The following is a 288-nucleotide window of genomic DNA, read 5'->3' as shown; positions in this document are numbered from 1 at the left end:
GCCTCTTCAGTGTAAAAACAAAGCTTTTAGGACAAAAGCTTTGCAAAGTCTAAGTCTGGCTGGGGAGGAACCCCCGTGGGAAGGTGTGTGTCTTCTCCTAGAGGTCACTACAATCACAGTTACTGCAGCCCCCAGGGACCATCTGGCCTTAGACCCGCAGCCATTCTCTGCAAGGGGTGGAGCAGGGCAAATGCTCAGAGGTGACAGAAACAGAGCATCTCCCACCCATCACTTCATCAAAGAGCCAGGAGGAGGACCCGCCTGGGTAAAGACTAAGGGTTCTCTCAC

The sequence above is a fragment of the Mandrillus leucophaeus genome, unplaced genomic scaffold (assembly GCF_000951045.1).
Source record: "Mandrillus leucophaeus isolate KB7577 unplaced genomic scaffold, Mleu.le_1.0 Scaffold994, whole genome shotgun sequence".
In the NCBI taxonomy this organism is placed as follows: Eukaryota; Metazoa; Chordata; class Mammalia; order Primates; family Cercopithecidae; genus Mandrillus; species Mandrillus leucophaeus.
The sequence above is the reverse complement of the archived record's forward strand: the minus strand, read 5'-3'. Positions refer to the sequence as shown.